A 19,321-nucleotide genomic window follows, 5' to 3' on the forward strand; every position below is an offset into this window, starting at 1 on the left:
TCAGGTGTTCTCGTATTATCGTATTATAACCGCGCATCAGGTTCCTTCTACTGTGGCGGGTACACGTTAACAGCACTTACTTTGTTGCCAACTGTTTGCGGGAGCGCTCCCCTCTAATACAGGACACTGGACGGCTGTCACGATGATGAAACGTAAACTGACGATTTTTCTTCTGAATGTTCATATTTATACGTGTGTCGCAGTTAATTGGATGACAAAGGGGCAGTCCCAACCACGTTCGCTCGTTTGCTTGCGAATTGTACGGACTAATCATGGCGCAGACTATTAATGCTTTCAAAAAATCCTTTTATTTCCTTTATTTTCAGTAATTGTGCATGCTACGGAATTAGTTACAAAATTGTTGTGCATATTTCCAATCAGTTAGCGCAAAAATCTATTCTTTTTAACTCAGCACATATTACGGTAGAAAATCGCATACCGAAATTTTTTGAGCAAATCCCCTATATTGAAACGTTAGAAGTAATCTACCTCAAAAGAAATAGGGAATGCTTTCCGCACTGTATCGAACGAAGGGTCTCCTTAGTACTGAGGCTGTCCGTAACGATGAAGTGATGGTATGTTGCCAAATTGGCAATGATCCGGAGGATTTACTGAATAAACGGTAATTCTGCGGCGTAAACTGGAGCAGAAATTCGTAAATTTCTCCGCCGAACAATCTATCCGTGGACAATCTATCCTATGTATCTTTTAGTGGTTTTAGTAGATTGACAGCCTTCGGTTCTGTAGCATAGACCACCGCGATATTCGCAAGTAATTCGTCAGTGTTGAAAATTGTCTAGAAGAAATCTTAAACATAAACCCTGAGGAAGACCCATTTGGCTAAATTGCGAAGTTGCCGAATCGCCATGCGTGTCCTTTTCAACCAACAAATTCAGCTAGAAGTTATTTTAAAATCGGTGGGAGACCATTCAACGAAACGGAACCAGCAGCACCCTCAATATCCAGGAACACACTGATGCCATCTGCTCTTTACTACCATATGCCACTTAAATTTCTGTTGAAGGCGACGCAAGGCAATCGTTCGTCCTTTCGCCTTTGCGAAAATTGTGTATCTAAGGGAAAGTCATTCACTTCGACCCAATCGTCACGAACAATTTTGGATGCAGTACAGCATTCCAATCGTCCGATATGAGTTGTGATCGGAGGATGGTTCTACTGGTTTATGAATGGCGAAAATGTTCACTTGTGAGGGACAATGTTACGCCCAAGGAACTAATTGAGTATATTCAATAAGCGCCTTCGGGTAGATTTTTCAAGAAGTTGAATTTATTTAGGTCGGTTGATTTGACCCTTGGATGTTATTGTTGCACATTGAAATTCCACCCTACGGACGCACAATCCAAGCGAACCTTTTAGCAAACAATAGTAAATATCCAACGTTTCAAATACACCACCGATTTGTTAGAACTGGAACCGTGGCATTTACGACGAACCCTGCTCCAAAGACTGCTCATCGATGTTTCTCTCGATAACCCGTCCACGAATCGACGCCAATAATCGCGTTTTTATTAGCGCTCATCCGCCCTTCAGTTTTGTTACCGACATCTCGTAATTCTTCAAATTGGCGGGTGTTCTGACCTTTAGAAAGTCTCAGTACTCTTTGTTCTACCACAGAGTGGGGGATCGTTTGCTAATGTTCGTGTTTCGTTTGAGCTTAATTCGTTGCGTCGATTTTTCGAATGTCGCTATTAAACTCGATGTTTCTTGTGTGAGGTCATACGCGACATTGATTGTTTCCGATGGTCTCGAACTACTAGTGATTGAAATAATGGTGGGCAGATCGATGCAATAGGGGATCAGGGATGCAATAGCTATCAACAGACTGGCAAGAGGGTCAGAAATGTGGAATGTTGTGAATATTCGTTGCACAATTATAGAGCATTTCGACAGCTTAGTACTCAACTCAGGTCGAAATATTCAGACAATTGGGAACTTAGATATCCAAGGAAGCACTGAAAGTTCCTGTTCATTTCCAAGAATTCCAAAACTAGCAGTTTCGGCATTGTAACAAAACTTTCTCGATTTTTTTTTTGGCAATCCATTTAAGAATACCCTGAAGCCGAAACATAGAAGCTTAAAGGAGGAAATAATTTTCTCCTTCCAAAAACTTTTAGCTATAATACAAGATGCTCCCTCGATGGTTTCGTCAGAGCCACACTCTTCAGTGAGAAAGTAAAAGTAGATATTGTCTTGGTCAGTGGCGAAGTTCTCTTCAGTTTTTTATGCAAAATAGCGCTTCGAAAAAAAAGCTTCAATCTTACTTCGTGCTGTTTGTATGCGGAACATGAGAGATCATCGCCACAGTAGGTACACTTTTCAGCAATCCTACTGCAAGAACTATCCACAAGATTCTCATCGTACTTGTTGCACCGCTCCTAACTATAATAATGGGAGGCTCTTTGGCCCAACTGTTTGCACATAGTGCAGTTCATTGCTCATGGAGAAATATGCGCATGCTGGTGGACCTTATCAAAGAGAATGTAGTTCGGAAAGGAGAACCCTGCAAAAGCAACCCGAAACGATGATGAAATGATTTGGTCCCACCTTTCGTGATTAATACTGAAGGGAACTGCTCACAATCCAGTAACTTACCGGACTTGAGTAATGCATCGTTAAGGCAGACAACAACCTCGAACTCAAGCAGATTTCGACAAATCAAACTCTCATCGCTGACCACACCATTGATCCCAACTTTGGGTGTGGGCATATATATGTGATAACAGTGTTCGGCAAAAATCAAATGGCGTTTTTTTGTTTCTAGCAGGTCAACTTTGACTTTTTTTTAGATTTGAGATGTTTGTGTATCATCAATTTAAAAGAAGCCACAGAGTGGGCTTGAAAATGAAGAACAATTAAAAATAATTTTCTTTTGGAAGCCTTCCCGATCGGAAGTTCATAATAAAACTATATTTTCCGCTGATACTTGTTAGAATTTTCCGCTATATTTTAGTTAATTGATTCCTTAGATGAACGTTAGATTGACTCGTCGTTGTAGGGAAAAAAATTAAAATTAACCTAATTGACGACCACAGCACTTTCTGCATTCCTTTCATGGTCCTAAACGACTATGTAATTTTTTTGTTTTTTTTTTCTCTTTTTATTCCCGTTTTACATATTCGATATTAATTTGGAATTATTTCTTGTTTTCTGCTTACCTGTTTGCTTTTTTATTGGAACAGTTGATTTAACTAATTTCGTTTTTTTTTCTTTTTGCCAAAGTGCCTTCTCTTTTTTTAAATTTCTGTTTTTTCCTTTTGGACGTTTTCCATTCATTTCATTCATTCCGTTCATCCCAATCATCCCATTCATTCCATTCATTCCATTCATTCCATTCATCCCATTCATTCCATTCATCCCATTCATTCCATTCATCCCATTCATTCCATTCATCCCATTCATTCCATTCATCCCATTCATTCCATTCATCCCATTCATTCCATTCATCCCATTCATTCCATTCATCCCATTCATTCCATTCATCCCGTTCATTCCATTCATCCCATTCATTCCATTCATCCCATTCAGTTCATTCATTCCATTCAGTTTATTCATTCCATTCAGTTTATTCATTCCATTCAGTTTATTCATTCCATTCAGTTCATTCATTCCATTCAGTTCATTCATTCCATTCAGTTCATTCATTCCATTCAGTTCATTCATTCCATTCAGTTCATTCATTCCATTCAGTTCATTCATTCCATTCAGTTTATTCATTCCATTCATTTCATTCATTCTATTCATCCCATTCATTCCATTCATCCCATTAATTTCATTCATCCCATTAATTTCATTCATCCCATTAATTTCATTCATCCCATTCTTTCCATTAATTCCATTCAGTTCATTCATTCCATTCAGTTCAATCATTCAATTCAGTTCATTCATTCCATTCGGTTCATTCATTCAATTTAGTTCATTCATTTCATTCAGTTCATTCAGTTCTTTCAGTTCATTCTGTTCATTCGATTCATTCAGCTCATTCGGCTCATTATTCATAAATTATTTGAATGAAAATGATAGGACAAGGGAAGAAGATAACAAAACAGAATGTTGTTAGAAAGTAAAAGAGAAGAAAAGAAAAAAGAGGGAAAGAAAACAGAAAAGTTAAAAGCTAAAAGATAGAAGAGAAATTATAAACAGGAAATAATAAGAACAAAGAACAACAGAAAAAGGGAAAATGAGACTGAAAATAAAAGGTAGACAGAAAAGTAATAAGAAAATATAGGACAAGAAAAAAGAGAGAAAAAGTACAGAAAACATAAAATTAACAAAAAGATATTGTGAATTAAGCTGTTTCAATAATTTAAAAGCAAATGGGAAATGAAAACAGAGGAAAAAGGGAAAAATTGCATGTGTATAATTAAAAGGAAAGTTGTAAAGGAAAAATATGGACGAAAATGGAAAATAAGAAAAAAGAAAAGAAATAAAACGAAAGATAAAAGTGTTAATAAAACCCTAACCCTAAATAAAAGTATGAAAGAAAGAATTAAATAAAATTATTAAGAATAGAAGATAAAAAAGAAAACGTAAACTCTAAATATGCAAAGCCAAACAGGAAACAAGGAATTCATAAAATTAAAGATAACAAAAGGAAAAAACGAGGAAAGATAAAAATATTGGCCCATCAATAGACCGGTTTATGATTGCTCAATTTTCACAAAATTACCAATTTATACACCTGAAATTTAAAAAAAATGCTATTCGTGCATTAACCTGATGATGTATTTCAAAGCGAGAGCCGATCGCAGGAAACATCAAACCGGTCAATACCTCTGGCGATTCACAGCAAATCCCGCGCGCAAATGTCAATTGATTACAAGCTCATATATCAATTCGTACGCCGATTGGCCATGGCTACAAACTCGTGAAAGTTCACGTTGAAATATTTCCTGGAGCCATTGATAAAAAAAAGCCATTTCACGTAACTGTCAGTTAGCATAAATTATTACCAAACATATTCCGCATAGCTGCCGAAGGACCGTTGGGTTGGCTACTTTTACTCCGATGCCATTCAACTGGTTCAGTTCAATTCGTTGGGGGTACATCGCAATCGCCATCAGCAGTTCCAATACCGGTTCAATCACATTCGATCGATTCGGGTCCCCCCAACCACGCACAACAAATCCCGTTAGATTGGATCTTCCTCTGGTGCCCTATCCCCTTGCCATCGTCCCCCTGACCAGGGGGGAAAAGAAACAAATATTGTCAATGAATATCGAAAGCTAATGAACTTGTCTCAACATAATCGCACGTATCTTCCTACCTGGTGGCGACAGAAGACGACGACCGCCACCAAGTCTCGACAGTAGTTAAGTATGTACACCATAAAAATAATAACACTCTAAATACCTTTTGCGGAAAACCGGCTCCCCGTACCTTTGGCAGGACCTGAATCTGTCAGTGCGTGACCATTTTTGGAGTGCGTGTGGCTACCGCTCACGATTCGCCAGCAACCATAAACCGGCCCGCCCCATTTCTGGCAATAATGTTGGGATAGGCGACACACGACACACGTTGCATTTTATAATGACACAGGGAGAGAAAAATGCGTTTTCACTTGCACTTGCTGTGTTACACAATGAGTGCATTAATTGGCTGTCGCACGGCTTGAATTCACAGTGTAGATTCATGACTGGGAAAAAACTAGTAGGCGAGGTTTTTTTTGCTGAAAAAGCACAGTTGTCAGAAAAGTGTTAACCACGAAAACCATCTATCAATTAATCCGTTATCCTCCGTCGAAAGTATCTCCGTTTGATCATATTATGCCACGCTGACCTCTAACTATGTAACACAATCTATCAATTGCAGTTCGCGGCACCTAATAATGGCAAACGAGCGAAAGACCGACCGCCGGCACGCTCACCTCGTGACCAATTGTGACCTGCGGCAAAAGGTGGCGGGTGCCTTTCACGCCAATTCACCACGCGCACCCCGGCGCAGCAGCCAATGCGACGGCGACGGTGATGCCGGCCTCATCGGTCAACATGATGGTGGTGTTGGTGGCATGCGCAGCGGGTCGTGACCCTATTACCCAATAAACACCGAATAAACCGATCTCGTATCGCGGTTTCGACCGATGCGATGCCCGTTTGCTAGCTAGCTACCCATCACGTCGTGCGAAAAATGAAGAGTTGCGGAAAAGTTGTCATAATGATTAGTACCTAGGTACAACAGCTATAAGCTTCCTCGTCTCGCGTGGCAGGAAAAAAAAACTTCAACTTGGTTGTAATCAATTTCGGAGCCGTGTCATGCGATGGTTGCGACCGTGGATTGGTCTTCCTACACGTTGATTGGTGTCGGAGATTACCGGAAATTGATTAGCTTCTTAGTGTCGATCATTACCGCTTGTTTAGGGGGGATTAATGATCCCGCAGCGTCGGCGAAGATTCGCCGCGGATTTGTGTAAGTTTGTTGCTGGAAAATCAGCGTCGCTTGCACTTGTGGTTTATTAACATTTAATTTTGTTTGAAAATTTTGCGAAACCCGTTAACTGACCAAATTCATCGTCGCACCAATAACTGCCACCCTAACACTCATTCCAATTGCTACATCTATTCGCACCAGCGAGAAACAAACGACAAAGAACAGATGCTTCAATCTAGTGTTCATTGTCTGAAGAACAAAGGAAATCGATAGGTACTTTTATTCTCACCGTGGTGACACGTAGATATGAGAGAATCTCGGAAGAAATAAGTCCACTTGTCCACACGAAAATGGAGTTTAGGCTTACAAAAGTTATCTATTTTCAAGCATACCAACCACAGGGGTGTTGATATCGTTCAACAAATTGACTCAGACAGAATGATTCATTTTGTATAACAACCTACACACGTAGTTGAGTTGGACGGCGTCCGAATCAAGATCGTCGCGTATATGGGCTACGATAAAATCGAGTTACAATTACACGATCTGGCATTGTATAGTTGCCATATAGGAATTTGAAAATCATTTCGGAAAAGTGAATTCCGTTGCGAAGAATACATGAAAAAATTGCTTCCCATATACTTCCAATATTATTTTAGTTTCTCATACAGGGTGTTTGGTTCATGATAAAGAACTTTTCGAGGGATGATTGACTGTCATATTTGGAGAAAAAAATCGTTCTACACATACCATCAAATCTCAACCGTTACAGAGTTATTTAACTTTTTGTGTGAAAAACTTATTTATCTTAAAATACCTCTAACTCAAAAAGTATACTTTGTATTTTAAATCATTTAGATCCATTGGAAAGGTGAGAAAATTTCCTATCGAATGGTGTTCTCATGTCTTTCAGTTAATTAGTTTTAATTATCTTTTAGCTTAAAGTAGTTAAAAGTTGGTGTTTTTGATGAGGTTTTTGTTAATTTTTTAAAAATAATGAATTATGATTATAGCAATATCTAGTCTCCAAAAGTTGAATTTTAAAACGATTCACAATTTGTTCTTCAACTTCATATTCCTATCTCTTCTCGTTTCTTTGTAATTTCATTACTAAACTTTTCCTGTAATCGACTTGCAAGTGCTTAAAAGACTCTAATCTAAAAAATATGCTTTATATCATTATTTCCAAGGCTTTATTGGAAAGCTGCGAAAATTTCCTTTCGGTGTATGCACAAATATCTTTTAGTTAAGTGTACTAAATGACTTTTTACTAGTAAAATAACTCAAAATTATCGTTTTTGAGATTTTTGCAATTATTCTAATTATTAATCAAATAAATTTATCGTTACTATTGTTTATTTGGTGCCCCTTAACATTCTCTATAACTTGTTATGTAATACTTTATCCCTATCATTTTCGTTTCGCTGCAATTTATTAGTTAACACAGTATGAGCTCACCACAAATGTAGTTGGTTCGAAATCGTTGCTTTTGCATATGAAACGAGGTGATAAAAATAATTTTGCTTCGAAACTGAAAGAGATAATTGGATGGCGTCAAAGAAAAAGTTGTAGAACTTGCTGAGATGCATTTATTCCATGATAATAATGAAGATGTTTATTATTTACTATTTTAACAAAATAACGAAAATGCTAATAATAACATTAACTTTAAACTAATTAACTTCTAAAAGAATACCAAATTCGCTTAACTAAAATGTATTTATAATTTTTTCTCTGCAAAATTTCCCTGGCTTTCGATTAAAAATGAGATAAGGTACAATGAGTGCCATATTTTTCCAATAAGTGCTAGTATTAATGAAAATGAGATAAAAATATCCAAGTTTAATAACCCAAACACATGAAAACAAAAAAAGATAAGTGTATCATGTCAAAGAACAAATTATGCAGCTCTTCAGGCTTAACAATCTGAATTATTAAAATGGTAATGTTAACTATTAAAATTTTCGCGAAATGAACGAAAAATCTATCAAAATTGTTAAATTTTAAATAAATTTCTGTTAAAAGGTTACCTACCTCACTAACTGAAATATGTGAGGACATAATTCAATGGAAAATTTTCTCACCAATCCAATGGATCTGAAAAAATTGAAATTCAAAGTTTACTTTTTGAGTTAGAGCTATTTTAAGACAACTAAGTTTTTAACACAAAAAGTTCAATAACTTAGTAATAGTTGAGATTTGATAGTATGTGTAGAACGATTTTTTTCTCCAAATATGATAGTCAAACATCCCTCGGGAGGGTCTTAACCATGAATCAAACACCCTGTATAGTCTTGTTCTACAAAAAACATAAAGCTTTCGCCTACCAAGGGCAGCTTAATTCGTGTCACAAAAACAGCTATGTAGAGCTCATATACAGTGATCAAATTCAACAACAACAACACAGTTTGCCACCTGAGCCACATACGGTTACCACACCTGTGGCCTCACATTTCAGGCAATAATGACAACTCTGAAAGCTGCATCCGATACCTCCAGTTCAACGGCCAGTGTCGTTAGCGAAGAGACCTAATACCTAAAACGGCGGGATAATATTACCGATGACTACATGCACGTATACGACACCTAGGGAGAGAGAGAGAGGTGAATCTCAAAGAGCGTATAAGAAGAAATAAAAAATAGAAAAATAAAATGACAGTAGCTACAAAGGGAAAAAATAAACAAAAGAGAAAATAATCTAAGAAAAGGGAAAAAATGCTAAACGCTAATATTTCGAATGGAAAGAATTAAAGAAAATGAAAAAGCAACAGTAAAATTTAAATTGTGTTTAAGAAAAGGGCCGAATAGAAATTTATTCAAGAAGCACGGAAAAATTAAGAGAAGGCATATGAAACAATAATTTAAAAAAAATGGAGATATGAAAACATTTATTAGAAAAGGTTATTTGAGTAGATCTAAAGCGATAAGGAAAAGCAAACCCGAAAATGAATAAAGAAAAAAGAAATCAACGAAAAAAAAGGAAACTATGACTGAAAATAAAGCTGAAAGAGAAAAAAAAGGAAGCAAGAAAAACGGAAAAAAAGTAGGCAAAAGTAAACGGGAAAAGTAAAAAAGAGAAAGGATACATAAAGAAGATGAAAAAGAAAACAGCGACAGGTGTGTAGAGAAATACGAAACAAACGAAAAGAAAAAAAAACTGGAAATAGTTCAAACATCAAACGTACGATGAAAAATAGAAAATAAAAAAAGAAACGAAAAACGTAATGTAAATGAGAAAATGTAAAAGAAATGTAAATGTAAAACGGCAAGGTAAAGCCAAAAAAAGAAAACTGAAAGAGCAAAAGAAAAGTTATACTGAAAGATGTAAAAAAGTAATGGAAGATGTAAATTAAATTAGACAAAAATGATGAAAAAACGAACCGGAGTACGACTAGTACAAATGAAACACCAAAGGAAATAAGGAGAAGAAAATAAAGTACCGAGAAAATGAAAGCCATAAAAAGGGAAAATGAGAAAGTAATCATAAGGTAAACAGAAAAAGGAATAAGCAAACAAAAATAGAAAAACGAAAAGAGAAAAAAAGCAAAAACAAAAAACAGCAAAACAATTCTAAAGCAAAGGAAAAAAGGTAAAAGTTGATAGGTGAAGGGAAGAAGCAAAACGGAAAAAAGGAACTTTAGAAAAAAATGTTTGAAGCGAAGAAGCGAAAATGAGAAAATAAATTTAATTGGGAAACGAAAAAGACAGGAGGATAAATAAGAGACAAAAAAGGGAAAAGAGATTTTTGTGTTAGATCAAAAGAAGAATAATAGTAAAAAAATTAAAAGAAAGAGGATAAGGCAAATAAGAAAAGAAAAAAGTGTAAAAAGAAAGAGCAAGTAAACGAAAGAAAGTGGAAGGTAAACAGAAAAAAACAATTGGAAGCGGGGAAAAGATAAAATTAGGAGGAATCAAGTTGACCAAATAAGTTTATATAAGGAAACAGAAAAAAACGAAAAATATGAGATGAGCAAAAAGAGCTGAAAAGGAAACGAAAATTAAAATGAAATTAGCTCAAACGGAAAACAAAAAGCAAAACGGAAAATAAAACGAAGGAAAAAGTTAAATGTGAATCGATAAGATTTTCCAAAATTTATTGCGAGAAACAATATGCTACAGAAGGAAATTTAACACGAATAAGGAAAAAGAAAGAAATTATAAAGATGAAATATAAATTGTGCAAAGGAGAAAGCAAGTGAAAAAGAAAAAAGAAGCGAAGGAAAAGTGAAAATTATAAGGAAAATTAGAAGAAAAATGTAAAAGTGCGCAGCAAAAAAATGGAAAGCTCGTCAGAAAACAGGGAAATGGTAAATTGAATAAATGCCAAGTAAAAAAGTAATGGAATAAAAAAAGAAAAAGGAAAAAGAACAAGTTGACAAACAAGTTGAAAAAAGTATTAAACAGCAAAACAAATAAAAAGAATAGGAAACATAAAATTAAACCAAATAAAAGAGCGGAAACCAGAAAAGATAAATACTAGAAAAGAAAATGAATATTAGAAATGGTCCAACAATTCAAACATCGACTGAATCAGCAAAAGCACTCTGAACAATTATAAGTTTTTTCTTAGGCCTCAATTGGCGCTTTTAGCTTTGTCTCTATTTTAATTTTAATTAAAATTTTAATCAATAATATTACCATTTTTATGTCATAATTATTGTTCTTATAAATTATTTAGATGAAATCTCCTAACTTACAATGATAAAAAAGTATTGTTTGCAAATTATAACTAGTCAGCCACTAAGAGCTTCAAGCTCAATAGCAAATGTTAAGTGAATAAATAAATTAAAAAAAATAAATGAACAGAAAATCGCTTTGCGCCTAACAAGGTCAGATTAATTCGTGTTAGTTCACTGATCCGATGGCTCATTACAGAAAACCAACCGCAAACACCGCTAAACAGAAATCAAATCCAATACACAGTTTTCAACACCCATCACCTAAACAACTGACGCTTGCTACATGTGTGGCAACTCATATTAGGCAATAATGCCAACTCAAAAAACTGCGTCCGATACCTCCACATCAACAGCCAGTGCCATTAGCCTTAGGAGCTAATACCAAAAGTGGCGGATTCAATAGCATACTTAGTGAAATTAGAAAAGAAAGAATAATAAAATCGGGAAAGAGTAAAAATAAAAGGGAAAATGGAAAATAGAAGAAAAATATTAGAAATAGAAAAACGCGGAAGCCAATTTGGAAAAGGAATAGGGCAAAATAAAGAAGAATAAGTAAGACGGTGAAAACGAAAAATAAAATAAAAAGAAAGAGATCGATGTAAAATATTTCAAGAATAATCAGAAAGATACCAACAGATAAAAAAGAGAATAGAAAAAAGAAGCGAAAATGTCAACAGGAAAAATATAAAAAGGCGCGCAGGTAAATAATGAAAGAGACAAAGAAGAAAAGTGAATGGGAAAATGCAAGGAAACAAAAATCGGAACATGTAACAATTAAAAAAGGTATTAGGTAGAAGCAATCTCCAAAAATTACAGGAATAATAAAAAATAGAAGATGGACAAAATCAAGAAAATGTTTATTCTTATTTAAAGGGTGAAAAGGGAGACACGGGAAGAATGGAAATAGAAACAGGAAAAGCACAGAGAAAACTTCAATCGACAAAGAAAGAAGAATAAAATCCAACAACGGAAAAAGAATTGTGAAATAAATGGAATAAATGAAAAGAGAACGTAAAACGAAATAGAAAAATAAAAAAATAAAGCAGAATACGAGCCAAGAAAAAAGGAGAAAAGAAAAACGTAAATAATTAAAAAGAAAACAATAAAGAGAGAATTCTAATAGGAAATAGAAATAGTTAAGAATGGAAGCAAAAAGAAACAAATTAATGCGAAACAAAGAACAATTTCTAATGAGAATTGGGAAAGAGTAAACAGACACGCTGGGAACAAGGAAAAACTAAGGGTACTAAAGTTAAGAAAAACGAGAAAAGGAGAAGCTTAAAAGGAGGTAAAGAGTAAGATGAAAGAATGTGTAAGAAATCAAGGCAAAAATTAAGAATAATAGCAGGAAAAACGAAATGGCAAATGAAGCAGGAAAAAGTTAAAGTTAGGAGAAAGCAAAAGAAAACAGGAGAAAGCATCAAGAATAGTATCCTGAAAACAAAATAGATAAAGGGGAAAAAATCGAAGGTGAACGAAGGTGAACAAAATAAAAGTAAATTTTTAAAACGATTTTGTTCTATTCCTGTTTTTTTTATTTCCTAAGCAAAAAAATGTTGTTTATGAAGGTCGCTTTTGGCAAACATCGTTGATATTTTCGTAAAAAATTATTTGCCGTGCGAATGCAGAAAAGTGATTAAACAGGAATAAAAACAAAAATTCAGAACAAACCTGAAAAGGAAAAACAAAACGAACTAAATTAAAAGTAAGAAAATAGAAAAAGGAGATAGTTCTATGGCAAAAAGAAAAGACAAATAAACCAGAGAAGAACGTGCGTGAGAAGCAATCAGACGGCAAACTACGGTAAACCATGCGCTAAAACTGCTAAAGAAAATAGATCAACATCCAGTACGCCTAGCGAAAGAATAACCGAACAAAAAGACGGATACAGCAAGGTCACTCAGAAACAACCAATAGTAAAAAACCAAAACTGCTCTAGCGACAACGACACGAGACGTACACGAAAACAAGGGAGAGGGCAGACTGAACAACCATCAAGCAGCAAAGTAAATAACGCATAGACGTGAAATTCAAAGACAACGTAAAAGAAATGCGAAGCGATATAGAACTCTCTCTGTAGTAATTAGGGAGTGGCGTCAAAAGTTTAAATGCAATGAATAATTTCATTTAAACACTAGCTACCCTTTCAAATTGCAGCAATCGTTTTTCCACACGATTCTAAATAGAGAGAAAGTAAAAGTATCCAATTTCCGCCTTCGATATATCATTCATAAGACGATAACAATTCAAGAAACAGAAAAAAAACATCCTACGGGTCTCTCCTTTAATTGATACTCTTGCCTGGCGCGGCGCTAATCCACTAATCCTGTCTGTGAACTGACTGAGAGTGAAAGTATTGCAGAAAAAAAAACATTGGACATTAATTTGTTGTTTATGCGGTAACCAACGGTAACCGTTTTGATATAACCCCTCAACCGACCGAACGGCCGATATGGCACTCCACGGTAGGAAAGAAAAATGACCAATGACAACAACAACAGTAACAAGTTCTGTTATCGCAGATTTAGTCGAGTCACGCATTTTTGGTCACGGTAGAGCCGGTTGGATCGATCTACGGTTTCGTCGTTGCCTGGTACCTCTACGGTGATCGTTTCCACTCCCGGAGTCTTGGACGAAAACGATAAATAGTGTGCCTGTGTTACCTTACGGAGTAAGTATGTGATAATTTACTGCAATTCGAAAAGTGGTGTGATTTGCAACTCGGGGAAGGTTTGGAGGATTAATTGGTAATTTCCGGTTGCAATTGAATAAGATTTAATTGTTCGTACTTAACGTATCCTTCTATAATTATCTGATTTAGTGATCATCCTCTTCCTTATTTGTTCCATCAAAATCCTCTGACACTTGACACATAGAAGATGTCATCGTCTCACTGATTAATTGTTAACTACGTGAATCTCTGTATAAGGTATCCGCAAACGATTACCACGGGAAGCTGTAAAATTGGCTGCACCGAATATGTTGACACACTTTTACTAATGTCGCTTCCGTTTTTTTTCCTCAAGTGCAACATCGCTCACACGTGCTAAAAGTTTTGGACGTAGTAGGCGCAGTAGCTAGCACCAACCGTTTACCGCCATAAATCAAAACAAACCGTTCGCCATTCTTGGCACACATTCTTCACGAATCATTACCCGGCCGATGCAGGTAGGCAGTCGGCAGTAGGCGCTGAAAACATTTCCTTCAATCGATTGAGCTACGGTCGGTGTAGTTACTTACTTACCACAGACAGTCGTACCTATAACTCAACTCAGCTGAAGTACACACTTTAAAGCTTAACGGACCACTTGCCCCGGCCAGCAGCAGTGCACTTCAACCGGAAGGCTCGATCTATTGGTTGGTTGCGGTTGCAGAGCCGGCAGTTTTTCTCGAGCACTGCGATGATGGGGGAGGCTTCAATTTTCCAGTGGATCATTTCATGTAGCAATCGGCTGGTGGTGCTGGGTTTCAAGAGGACACCAATCGTACGTACAATAATAAATTACAGTGTTATTAGTCAACTGGCTCTGGCTGATGATGGTCCTAACTGCAGTGTGCTTCACAAGGCCAACATCCATTGAGGACGGATTACTGCTGGATGTGTAATCATCAAAGTGATTTCTAAGGGAATGGAACCGGTTCGAGTAGGATTATAAGCGGCTAGCCTATGATGTGACGGATAGAAAAGTTTAGGACCGAATATAATAGTTTTTACCGACAAAAACTCTGAAGTAATAGCTAAATAAAGTTGCTGAATTTTTATTGGATTAGCTAATAATGTCTCCACAAATGTTGCAAATTTATCAGAAAGATGTTATTACCAACATCATCACATCATAACTCATTCATAATTACAACCCGAACGTGCGAAATCCAATTACCAGCTAGGACAAGTTTAACAACATTCAGTTTCAACCTTTCACCATGTTTGAAATGTCACCCTGTTGCGCGTCCAATTTAGCAGCACCCTCTCCGTGGATGATTTCTTGATTTATCTCCCAACGAGCAACTTACTTAACTCGTCACTCATCGGTAATGTTTTTGGTAGATATTAGAAAGGTGAATAGGTTAAATAAATGCCATTTTCGGGAAGATTGTCGCATTTCTAGATGCTCGTAAACATTTAGAAAGGTACTTAAGTTAGGACTATCGTCTCATCAGTGCGTAGCAGCAAAGTTGACCAGTATACAGAGTTACAATTTCACGTCTAAGTGCTGATTAAGTTACCTGTCGTATGCTTTTTTTTATTTCGATTATAGAGGTTTTAACCTTTCGCTTTCGTCATTCGCCTCTTCGGGTTAGAAAAATCTCTTATGAAAAATTTCATAGTGCGGGGTCGGGAATCGAACCCAGGTGCGCTAAGTACAAGGCAATCGATTAACCAACTACGCTACACCCACCCCGCAATTGCTGATGAGATTAAGTTGAAACGTTAATCCTAAATCACTCAACATACATATACCATTTTGTACGGACGACAAAAGAACCAATACGTGTTTCTTAAATTCGGCTAGATTTGTTTTAAAACGCTTCTGAGAGTTGCATATATTGTATCACTTATCAAGGCGAATCCAAATGAGATGCAGAGGTATACACGGTCTCCATAACAAACGGTTGTCATACTAACATCCCCTTCCTTCCCCGATGATTGCTAGGACGTGGCCGGCGTCGTTATTAATTCTTCAAAATTAAGAACTCTCGAAACGTGCACGCTGAGGATGGCAAGCTACTCCCAGGCTCCATTCGTTGATTCTTTGTGTAATTTCGCTTTTTCTATAGATTTTTTTTCACTTTCCCTTATTTACTTTTTCCTTTTTCTACGTCCGCTTATAATTGTGCATGTTCTTCCTTTCCCTTTCCATTAACAGTTTTTTTATTTTTGCTTTTTTATTTTTATCTATCATTATTTCTTTTCTCCTTTTTCTTTTTTTTCTATTCTCGTTTTGTGTTGCTTTATATCATTTTGGTTCCCTGTTTTCCTTGTTAATGTTTCACTTTTTCCTTTTTCTGTTCTCCGCTTACATTTGTCTTCTGTTGTTTTTATTATTCTTCGTTGATTTTTCCCTTTTTTCCTGTTTTTTTTGTTCATGTTTTATTTGGCTTATTCCATTGTTCCTTTTTATTTTTTGTATACTTATTGTCTTGCCTTCTTTTTTTTAAGATCGTTTTATTCTCTACCTTTTTTCCTTTTTCTGGTATTTTTTTAGTTTCCTTTTTTTATTTTATTTTCTTTTCTCATCGATTTATTTTTTCCTTTGGTCTGTTTTGAATGGGGTTTCCATCTTTGTTTTTGCCTTTTTTGTTTTGACGTTCTTAGATTTTTTCTTTCACCATGCTTTCCTTTTTTATTTCTATTCTGGACATTAGCTTGTATACTCTTTTACTTTTAATCCTGTGTGCTTACGTCTGTAATACTTACAGTTTTAGTATACATATTTTTCCTTTTAACTTGTTCCGTTTTTATCGTTTTAAATTGTCTTTTTGCGTATTTTTTTCTTTGAACTATTTCTTCTATTATTTCTCATATTTGTTTTATTCCTGTTAATTTTTTTATATTCGTTTCCGTTTCTTATTTTCGTTATTTTGCTTTTTCTATGATATTTGCCTCTTTCAGTATCATCATTTTTGTGCTCTATATTTCTATATTTCCTTTTTTCCATTTTGCTTCCATTGTGTATATTCCTTTTTTTAAATAATTTGCGTCTCGCATTACCCTTTTCTACTTCTTTCTTATTTTTCTCGGTATCTCCTTTTTCATATTGTGATTTTTCTGTTGCATTATTTCTTTTTTGTTTTCCGCTTTTTACTTTAGTTTCAATTTATTTTTCCAAGTTTTTTTTATGTTACTCCTTTCAACTTTTTTGTCTTTTATCCCTTTTCCTGGTTGTTCTTTTCACTTTTTCATTTTTCTATTTCATGATTTATATATTTATTTGTTTTAAATTTTCGCTTGGCGTGCATTCAATTTAGCATTTCCCTATTTCCTAACGCGGTTTCCATTTTTTTAACTCACATTTTTCTTCTCATTTTCTTTTTCATTTTCGCTTTTACTTTTTCCAGTGCATTTTTAAGTTTTTTCCTTTATTTATCTTTTCTCTTTTATTTGCTCTATCCTCTACATAATTTATTTTTTTATATTTATCGTTTTTTCTTTGTCCTTTTTGGTTTTGAATTTCCTTCTTTTGTACATTTTTCTGGTGTTAACCTGTGAAAAATGTTAACTATTCACATATCACTATTTCCTTTGTTCTATTTTTCGTGTTGCTGTTTGTGTTTACGTTCGAAGTATTTAAACTATTTTCACTTTAAATTTAATTTCCGTTACTACTCTTTTCTTCTTATTTTTTATTTCTTTTCCGTTCTTCTTCAGCTTTCTATTCCATTTTCATTGTTGCTGTTTCCTTTTCTGCACTTGCTTTGTCAACTTCGTTCCTCAGAAATTTGTCTATTCTCTGCTTACAACTGCTTTGTCTTATTTTTTACCTACTACTGTCTTTCCTTTCCTTGTTTTTTTCTCTTCTTTTTCTTTTCTTATTTACCCTTTCCTCTCTCTTTTCATATTTTACTTTAATTTTTCTATTGGTCTCATACAAAAATTTCTTTTCCCGTTTTTGTCCTCTTTTTATCCTGCCGTCTTTTCCGTTTCACAATTTTTCTTTCTTTTTACGTTATTTTGACTATAGAGGTTTGAACCTTAGGGTCATCCGTCTCTTTGTCGGATTAGGGAAATCTCTTCAGAAAAATTTCTAACCCTATGTGCGGGGTTGGGAATCGAACCAAGGTGAGCTGCGTACAAGGCAATTGATTTACCAACTACGCTATGGCCGCCCCTATTTTTTCTTTCTCTTTTTTCCCTTTTTCGCTTTAAAATTTCTTTTTTTTTGTTTCTTCCCTCTCACTATCAACTTTTGCCTGTTCTCCCTTTCCTTTAATTTAATTTTTTGTTCATTTTACGATATGACTTGTTCTTTTCGCTTTCCTGTTTTTTTTTTGCTCCTTTTACTTTTTTTCTCTTCTGGTTTCTCTTTTTTTTTCCTGATCTCTTTTTCTGTTTACCAATTGCTTACTTTCTTATTTTTATGGCTTCCATTTTCCCGTTTTGCTTTCACGTACTTTTTTGTTCTCCTTACTTTCTTTGGTGTTTCGGTTTGGTGGTTGTATTATTCGTTCTCTGGTTCTGTTTTCCATCTCTTTTCCAATTTAATTCCTTTTGTCCTTCTATCGTTTAGCCATTCTTTTGCTTTTCCGTTTTTTTATTTCTCCTTTTAGCTAATTACATTTTTTTTCTTTGTTCATGATTCGTTTTACATTTGAACTATTTCTGTTTTTTTTTCATTTGTCTATTTATTTTTGCACTCCTTTCGCTGTTTTCCTTTTGTATTCTTTGCTTCCTTTTTTAATTTTTGGTCCTTTATAGTTTCTACTACTTTTTTTCTTTTTCTTGTTTCCTTAGCTTTTTTTAGCTCTTTTTAATCATTGTTTTCTATTTTTTTTTCTTTTTTTTACAATGATTTCATTTTCTTTTAGTTATTTTCAGGTTTGATTTTTCCTTATCACTTTTGAACAAATTAATCTATCTTTTGTAACAAATGTTATATGTGTTTCTTCTTGTTTTTATATCTTCTTTTTTGTCTTGTTTCATGTTACCTTATTCCTTCTCTGGTTTTCTTTTACTTTCTCATTTTACCTGTTGTACATAGTTGATTATTTTTCTTTTGCCTTCCCTCAATTTGTTCAATGCTTCTTGAATAATGCATTACGTGACGCAAAAATTGCCCAAAATTGATTCCCTCTCCTTCAATGTAACAAATTGTCACAAATTTCTCTAACCCCCCTCCCCTATTACGTAAGAAATTCCTTAAAAAAATTGGTTTTCTTCTGTAAAACATTTTACGTTACGTTCTAGCTTACTCCCCCTTCCCCATATGTCATAATTTGTCGTATCCCTTCCACCTCCCCTTAAAAGCGTTACGCAATTTACGAATCGTCCCTGAGTGTCTATTTGCTTTCAGTTCTCTTTATTCCTCCTTTCCCGTTTCATCCCCTTTCGATTTTCTAACTATTTCCATTTATTTACCTTTACTTTCTTGTTTTTCTTATTCTTTTTCATATTTCCCTATTTTTCTGCTTATTTTTTTCGTTTTTCTTTTTTTCTGTTTTTTCTCTCAATTTATTTCTATATTCTGGTTTTTTTTCCTTTCTATACTCTTATACCTTTCTTTTGGCTTTCCTTTGATTTAATCGTTTCCCGTTGAGCA

General features: G+C 35.0%; 1 protein-coding gene across 2 annotated transcripts in view; it reads left to right on the forward strand.

Moving 5' to 3' along the window:
- The window catches only part of LOC131688709 (uncharacterized), a 202,652-nt gene that overhangs the window by 39,939 nt on the left and 143,392 nt on the right, over window positions 1-19,321 (forward strand). The gene's annotated exons all lie outside the window — the stretch shown is intronic.

This window comes from Topomyia yanbarensis, chromosome 1, assembly GCF_030247195.1.
Source record: "Topomyia yanbarensis strain Yona2022 chromosome 1, ASM3024719v1, whole genome shotgun sequence".
NCBI lineage: Eukaryota > Metazoa > Arthropoda > Insecta > Diptera > Culicidae > Topomyia > Topomyia yanbarensis.